Genomic DNA, 8,026 nt, shown 5'->3' with positions numbered 1-8,026 from the left:
ATCCCTTTAAGCAAAAGGGGGACATCTAAGAACTTCCTATATATTCCCCATTCCTTTTGTAGCCATTCTTGGCTTTGGCTCAAAAAAACGTAACAAAATCTGTAACAAAAAAAAGCTGCGTTTCTGCAACCGTGGGGCCTTAAAGGCAATCCAGAGTTAATGATGGTGTGTATATGTGTGTATGGGGATGTCAGCTGAGATCCTCATCTCATGGCCAAAGAGCATCTCCTTCTCAAGACTGTCCTGTCCTACATGACACAGATACCCTACTAGTGAAAATGTCCCTTGTGGTGGCGCTACAGTAACAATTCACACCCCTGTAATGTTTAGTAAAGGTGCAGTATTTGCACAATTACCGACATGAGTCAGATGTGCACATGTGGACATTGCAACCGTTTCTCCATTCTTCTTTGTGAAACTGTTCCGGCTCAGCCAAGATATACGGTATGGTGAATGAACTAATAGCCCCATGCTGCTTGGTGCTCGGATGCTGTAGATTAAGGCTACGGCGCCATGTTGCGGAAATGCGGAAGAAAAAGATGCGTCCATTCTACCTATGGAAACGCTTGCATGTCCCTATAGGTTTAATAAGGGGATAAAAAACGCAACAGAAACACAAATGGAAAACGTTGAGTATTCTTACTGCCACCCCATTCAGAATCAAAGATCACCGCTAAACTTAGGTTCCAGTGGTCGGACACCCATGAAAAGTCGTAACTGTGATCACTAGGGGCTGCCGCGGTCTTAGGATCCCTCCTGATCATGGAAACTGGGGTACACAAATTTTATGTGTATGCACCCCACACCATCAATAGAGATAGCCACAGTGCTCCGTCAGTCCCATCGTAGTAATTCCCGTTGCTCCCAGAGCTGTGGAGTAGCCCAAGCCACCAACTCAGACTCCTGTATTTTTCCACAGCCTGACTACGACTCCTTCATACATAGCAGACAGCCAGGGTCAGTCAGAAACTATAAAGACCCTCGAATTTATTAACAACTTACTGACTCCCTATGAAAGTAAATATGTAAAAAAATTATACAGTCAGTAACGATTATTCCCAACGGCAACCAACTGGCCGTGACTGATCCATTCACATTGGGGTGCCCAGTACTCACAGTGAGTGGGTGGCCCAAGCAGAAAGACCCTCACCACTCAGACAGTTACCCCCTATCCTATTGATCAGGGGTAGGGAACCTTCGGCTCTCCAGATGCTGTGAAACTACAACTCCCAACATGCTCCATTTACTTCCATGGGAGTGCCAAGAACAGAAGAACATGTATGCATGCTGGGAGTTGTAGTCTTGCAACAGCTGGAGAGCCGTACGTTCCCTACCCCTGCTATAGATCATTGATGGGAGAGCACTGGTCCTATCCTTGCATTGTTATCCTGAGCACTACTGGAACTATAGTTGCAGATCATGAAAGGGATCAGCCAATCATACAGAAGAACAGCCAGTGCTACATGGATGCCCCAAGCAGAACTTATGAGAGTGCACACTGGGAGTTGTAGTTTTGCATCCACTGGAGTGCTGCAGGTTACTGATCCCTGCCCTACAGGCTGCAGCATGCTGGGAGTTGTAGTTTTGCATCCGCTGGAGTGTTGCAGGTTACTGATCCCTGCCCTATAGGCTGCAGCACGCTGGGAGTTGTAGTTTTGCATCCGCCGAAGTGCTGCAGGTTACTGATCCCTACCCTATAGGCTGCAGCATGCTGGGAGTTGTAGTTTTGCATTTGCCGGAGTGCTGCAGGTTACTGATCCCTGCCCTATAGGCTGCAGCATGCTGGGAGTTGTAGTTTTGCATTTGCCGGAGTGCTGCAGGTTACTGATCCCTGCCCTATAGGCTGCAGCATGCTGGGAGTTGTAGTTTTGCATTTGCCGCAGTGCTGCAGGTTACTGATCCCTGCCCTATAGGCTGCAGCATGCTGGGAGTTGTAGTTTTGCATTTGCCGGAGTGCTGCAGGTTACTGATCCCTGCCCTATAGGCTGCAGCATGCTGGGAGTTGTAGTTTTGCATTCGTTGGAGTGTTGCAGGTTACTGATCCCTGACCTATAGGCTGCAGCATGCTGGGAGTTGTAGTTTTGCATCCGCCGAAGTGCTGCAGGTTACTGATCCCTGACCTATAGGCTGCAGCATGCTGGGAGTTGTAGTTTTGCATCTGCCGGAGTGCTGCAGGTTACTGATCCCTGCCCTACAGGCTGCAGCATGCTGGGAGTTGTAGTTTTCCAATAGCTGCAGAGCCACAGGTCTGGCCCTGACCCTGAAGAGCAGGCGCCCCCCCTGCAGAGCTGTCCATAGGCTCAGGGCTCGTGTGCCTAATGAAAAATGGAGACCAGCTAACACTGTACATCCTATAGTACAAGCCCTGAGCTCACCCTCCACACTGTGACACCCCTGAGGAGCCCCTCATACCCCGTGGCCCTATCCCCCAGGCCCCGTGGCCCTTCACTTAACCCCTTCCTCCCCTCCGCTCCTCCGCATCCCCGACCACCCCGCTCTTCTCGTAAGCCGCCATTGCCCCGCCCTTCCTCCCCTCTGACGTCAGAGGCGTGGCCTTCGGCGCGCGAAGCGATTGGTCGATCCCCCGTTGCTTTCGGCCAATCAGCGAGGCGGCCTGTGATAGTGCGAATAGCGCTGGAGGGGGATCTCAGTCAGTCAGTCAGTCAGTGCTGCTGGGAGGAGGAGGAGGAGGTGGAGGAGGAGGAAGGCTTCTCCCACCGCCAGCTCCTCCAACCGACACGGTCATACACCGGGCTCCGGGGCCCCGCAGGTGAGCTGGGCAGAGGATGCTTGGGCTAGGCGCTGGGGGCAGAACCGGGATGTAGTCTTTAGAGGAGCCGTTACATGGGGGAGCGATGTGCGCAAGCGCAGTAGTGCCAGCCTGTGTCCATCCATCCGTGTGTCTGTGTGTCCTGTGGCCATGTCCATCCACGTCACGTGACCCCCTGTGTCCCATGTGTCCCTGTCCTCTGTGTGTATCCTGGTGCCGTCCCCGCTCTGTAATCTCCATCTAATCTCTATAATCTATAGGACACTATGTATGTGGATGACATCGCCGTACGTTCTACCTCCATGACTATACACGTATACGTTTTCCACGTTCGCGGTGATTGTGGCGTCCGACTCGATCGGATTGGGATCACTAGGAACCCTTACGGTCATGGCGATGAGTTATCGGATTACCTGTAAGAATAATATTGGTAAACGTATTGGGTGATCCAGTGAGAATGGCGAACGATCCATCGCCGTGAACTTAGCGGTCGCGGATTTGGTCTAGATGACCATTCAAGTACGGTATTGGTCACGTGATTTGGAGATGAGATTTACATGTGATCTGTTCTTTGTATACTGTCATGTATCTATAGGGGATCTGCCATTAAAGGGGAGTAGATTGGTCATAGTCATGTGACATTGGTACGTCACCAGTGGTCCGGCGTCGTGTTGTCACATGACTATGACCAATGCCGTGTTGATTGGCCGTCCTAGTCCCGTGACTTCATTCTGGATGGTGCCATTGTGTTCAGATCTAAACAAAGGACCGGCCGGGGGCCAATTGAGACCGTAGTGGGGCCTGGAGCGGAACGTCAGCGGTAAGTATATTAGAAGAGTGGTCATTTTTATTTTTTCAATATGGATCTTTAAAGGAGTCTTCCATTTTTGATCACCTATTGATAGTTCAACTATTGGGACCCTCGTTGATCATTAAAACTTGGGTTTCCGACCCCCCTTTGCCTCCATTCACTCCTATGTTAAGCGCCATAGACACCGTTGCACCCCCTCCATATATAGCGGACCCCTGTTCTTGTGACCACCAGGTGTGCAGCATCAGCGATCACGTAGATGTGTCAGTTATGTTATGTGAAAACCCCTTTAAGAGGTTGTTTATTCTTGGAGACCCCTTTAACTAGAACCTTTCATCACATTCTCCATCTTTGGTTCTTTGCTGCCTCTAATCGGTGCTATTCTATTGAATCTGATGCAGTTGGAGTTTTTTCTCTAGCCCTGACCATTCCTGAGCAATCAATGCTGTTAGATTTAGCACCCAATATTCTAATTAGGCTCTCAACTGTCAGGTGGGAGGTCCTGGACTACAGCAGATAGACTGGGACTGCCCACCTGACAATAGAGGGCATCATTAGCGTATCGGGGGCTTAAAATTACAGAAGTAATTGTTCGGAAACAGTGAGGGGCTAGTGAAAAAATTCCAGAGTGTCTATACTGTCCTCTGCAGCTCCTCTTCCGGCCCCTGACTTCAGGATTTAGTGGTCGGGCTGTTTAATGCTACTTGTGATTGAACTAGTTATGAGTGACGTTTTGTGATGGGGTTGTTGCTTTTCTGAGAGTGGGTGTGGGTGGGATTTCCTTCTGCACCATATTTGTTTCCATTTATACCATAGAAGTTACATTAGAATCTACTGTAGGCCTTGGAGGTTACGGTTAGAATCTGCGGCACCGAGGGGGGAGCACCTCCATATTCATTGCCTTAAAGGGATTCTATCATTAAAATGCAATTTTTTTTTCTGGATACCACATCGGTATAGCCATAAGAAAGTCTATTCTTCTCGTACCTTTAGATGTCTTCTCCGCGCCGCCGTTCGGTAGAAATCTCTTTTTTTGCCGGTATGCAAATGAGTTTTCTCGCAGCACTGGGGGCGTCCCCAATGCTGTGAGAGAACTCTCCAGCGCCGCCTCCATCTTCTTCAGGAACGGCCTCTCTTCGCTTCTTCTTCCAGCACTGGCTTCAAACTTCTAGGCCTCTTGTGTCCGGCGGGTACTTTTCCCGAGGCCTAGAAGTTTGAAGCCGGCACCGGAAGAAGACGCGCAGAGAGGCCATTCCTGAAGAAGAAGGAGGCGGCGCTGGAGAGTTCTCTAGCAGCATTGGGGACGCCCCCAGTACTGTAAGAGAACTCATTTGCATACCGGCGAAAACCGGGATTTCTATCGTACGGCGGCGCGGAGAAGACATCTGAAGGTAGGAGACAAATAGACTTTCTTAAGGCTATTCCGACATGGTACCCAGAAAAAATTGCATCTTAATGATAGAATCCCTTTAAAGGACATCTCCACCTTTTGCCTGTGTTCCATCGTGTGTATTTAAAGAGAATCTATCTTTATTATTCCTTTTCTTACCAGTAGGGGGCATATCCCTGCACCCTCCGATACTGTTCTCACAGAGCTCCCAGGGTAAGGTAACACCCAGTTGTCGGTTTATTCCTACATTTCCAGGAGTAATAACAGAGGTGTGATGCAACACAGAGTTGTAAGAAAACGGGCTCCAGGATTGTCGTTTTACGGGGTCTTTCTTTAAATGGCTGCACCAGATGTCGTGCACCTGTCAGCGTTTCCCATGGCTTAGAGGACAGACCCCTAAACTCGGCTTCTGACATGCCGTATACTCTTGTCCTGAGGCTAAGATTAGACGTCCCGGGCCTGGGTGGAGAATCTGAATGAATGTCCTCAGCTGTGACAAGGACATGTGGTATCTCTGCTCTTGTATTCGGCAGAAGGGCATTCAGGCCTCACCGGCTCGGGCGACACAAGAAGATGACATTGGTAGGACCTGAAGGGTATGGCCAGTCCGGGCCCCTAACCCATCAGCAATGGTTAGGAATTCTCCAGTGCTAGGCCTAACAAAAGTGGACGTGTCCTTTAAGCAGCCCAGAGGATCTTAGGTTTCGGGCTCATGTTATACAGTAGATGGATCAGTTACCTGTACGAGACTTTCTTGCTGTCCGTCCAATTCACTTTACGCACGTGGCGACCCCTTACCCCGGCTGCTCTCCATCTATGGGTGTTGGGTAAGGCTCCATGTGCACCACTGCGGGTCAAGTATGGACTCATTCATTTCTATGGGCCTGTGCGCCTGGGCCGAAGTGAAAAGCAGATCCGATACCCGGCCATTTGTTATATAGGTCACACACTGGTACCAATCCGTGTGTCATCCAAGACGTATTTACTAACTCGCAGACTGCACATGATCGTGTGCATGAAAGGTAAAAGATAATCCAGAATATTTGGTAATCCAGCAGAGATTAGATCCCAATAATGGAGGATGAAGTGGATTTGGCTGTACTAGATCCGATGCCCTTTGGCCTGTCATAGTGATTCCCATCCGCGCCCTTAGGGTGTGTTCACATCTGCATCTTTTAGTCCGTTGTTCTGGTCTGTCAGATTAAACAGGCTGAGTTCACACGGAGTATTTTGGTCAGGATTTTGAGGCCGTATCCGCCCGTAAAAAAAAACGGACATGCTCTTTCTTCAGGCGGAGTCGCCTTGCGAATCCACCTGAAGACACTCCCTCCTCCGAACTAGGCCCATTCATTTGGGCCTAATCCGGAGCGGAGTGGGCGACTGGATCCTGGTGCAGTGCATCGGCATCCAGTCACGGATACGGCTACCCCGTGTGAACCCGGCCCAAAGACGTCTGTCTAATAACAGACAACTAATTTCCGAAGGACCCTGTTTTCTTTAAAGGAGTCCATCAGGTTTCTGTTATTTTATCACTGACCGGAGAAAGTCGGCCTTGCAGTTCTTTTTCTGCAAATTCAGATGGACAGACCTTAGGATAGATCATCAATGGGGTCCGACACCCGGCCCCCCTGCAGATCGCGATTCACAGACCATGTGACATTACATACATCAGTTGCATTGCTTGATTGCAGCTGAGTCCCATTCAAGTGAAAGGGACTGAGCTGTGGCACCAAGCACAGGCGCTGCACCAATGTATGGAGCTGTACTCAGTAGGTATGAAGAGGCTGCAGCCCTCGCCTAAAATCTGCCACCTCTACAAACAGCTGGTTGGCTCATCCTTAATCGACAACCTATCCTAGACCATCATCAAAAAAAGTCCAGCAAAAAAACGCTGCGGGAAAAACTGCGGCGGCAACGCATTACGATTTTTTTTTTGCAGCGCTTTTCCATTATACTTATAGGGTAACCATATCAGCGTTTCCATAGGCATAATTGTCATGCTGGGATTCCCAAAATTGTAATGGTTCTGCTGTGCGTATTTTTCCACAATGTGGGTATGGGATTCGCTAGAAACTCATCCATATTGCTGCGATTGTAGGCGTAGGCTAAGGTCCCGTGTAGCAAAATGCATAAAAAAAAACTGCTGAAAAAACGTGACGGAAACGTTACTCTACAGGTATAATTCACAAGCTGCGATCAGCTTTTTTGCAACGTGGGGCCCAGCCTTAAGGACTATACAGACCAGGTAATGGTTATAGGGTGCAGAGGCAGCAGTCGCCTGTGGTCCAGGTACCATGCAAGGGAAGAGGGTGCAGGTGTGGCACTGTTTTGGAAGAAAGTTACGTCCTACTATAAATATCCTGGCTAACTCAGATTTTCCAAGTGTCCAGTGGGCGGTCCTTGTCCGTTCTCAGTGCAGTCAGCATAGGACCGTCTACTGGACTCCCCAGCAAAGAGTCCACAGGCCAAACCTTCTGTGTTATATACCGTAACCATCTAATAACCCCGGAACGTTCCATTATCCCGCAGTGTATTTGTAGCCTGAGCTCTTCTCCTCGCTGATTCGCTGCTGACACTCTCGCAGTATTTGGTTTAGTCACTTGATGTTTCGCTCTTTGCAGATGGTCGTGGCATGTAAATCATTATGTACCAGGCTGTACGCTATTAATACCACAGGATGCCAAAGTCAAGTGCGATTTACATCATTTACATGGCAAGGCGACAGTCTGTGTCCTACATCATTTACAGGGGAAAGTTGGATTATCCGTGCCCCCACTTTAAGGCTGAGGTCACACATTGCAGAAACGCTGCCTTTTTTTTTTGCAGATTTTGCTGCAGTTTTTTGTTTTTTTTTTTGCTTTTTTTAGACCAAACCTAGGAGTGGATTGAGTAGAAGGCCGACCTTCTAGATAGATTTATCTTTCCTTTTGTAGACTCTACTGGGTTTTGCTTAGAAAAAAGCAGCAAAACAAAAAAAAAAGCAGCTTTTCTGCAATGTGGGCCTTAGCCTAAGTGGGTATTTACACCCTCCATGTTTTGCATGAAATCGGGGCAT

The 8,026-nt window shown here is 49.0% G+C and overlaps 1 protein-coding gene across 1 annotated transcript in view; it reads left to right on the top strand.

Moving 5' to 3' along the window:
• Positions 1-2,678: 2,678 nt before the first annotated feature.
• LPGAT1 (lysophosphatidylglycerol acyltransferase 1) overlaps positions 2,679-8,026 on the top strand; it is a 57,258-nt gene continuing 51,910 nt past the window's right edge. The window contains exon 1 of the mRNA XM_075267165.1: positions 2,679-2,770. The gene's annotated coding sequence lies outside the window, so the exon portion shown is untranslated. The remainder of the gene's footprint in view (positions 2,771-8,026) is intronic.

Source organism: Leptodactylus fuscus, chromosome 3, assembly GCF_031893055.1.
Source record: "Leptodactylus fuscus isolate aLepFus1 chromosome 3, aLepFus1.hap2, whole genome shotgun sequence".
In the NCBI taxonomy this organism is placed as follows: domain Eukaryota; kingdom Metazoa; phylum Chordata; class Amphibia; order Anura; family Leptodactylidae; genus Leptodactylus; species Leptodactylus fuscus.
The sequence above is the reverse complement of the archived record's forward strand: the minus strand, read 5'-3'. Positions and strand labels throughout refer to the sequence as shown.